Source organism: Dipodomys ordii, unplaced genomic scaffold (assembly GCF_000151885.1).
Source record: "Dipodomys ordii isolate 6190 unplaced genomic scaffold, Dord_2.0 Scaffold94, whole genome shotgun sequence".
NCBI classification, from domain to species: domain Eukaryota; kingdom Metazoa; phylum Chordata; class Mammalia; order Rodentia; family Heteromyidae; genus Dipodomys; species Dipodomys ordii.
In genome coordinates, this window is record NW_012267310.1 from 1345967 (window position 1) to 1346476 (window position 510).

Genomic DNA, 510 nt, shown 5'->3' on the forward strand with positions numbered 1-510 from the left:
TGGCTCAAGTGGTAGAGTGCTAGCCTTGAGCTGAAGAGCTGAGGGACAGTGCCCAGGCCCAGAGTTCAGGCCCCACGACCGGACCCAAAAAAAAACAAAACAAAAAAAAACAAAGTGTGTCCGTGCTTTCTTGTTGTCCTGAAGAAGAGAGATCAGGACTCTGTTTTTGCACTGAGCTATTTGCTGAGTATGAATGAACTAGTCATTATTTTGGTCACTTAACGATCTGGAATCTCTAAGGATGAGGTCAGTTTCTGAATATGAGAATACAGGGTTTTTTTGTTGTTGTTAGATATAGGTGTAAGTGAAAGAGAAAATAGTGGCAAAAGTTGAAAAGCAGATAACTTGTGGTGTGTGGACATGCACAGGAAGTTGCTGTTAATAGAAATATGATTTAGGAGATAGCCAGGAGTTTGCACGGATATTTCTGCCATTCGAGACTCTAGAAATTGCAAAGGTAGCATGGTATTATACCTCAGCTGTTTACTTAAAACATTTAAGGAGCATTTC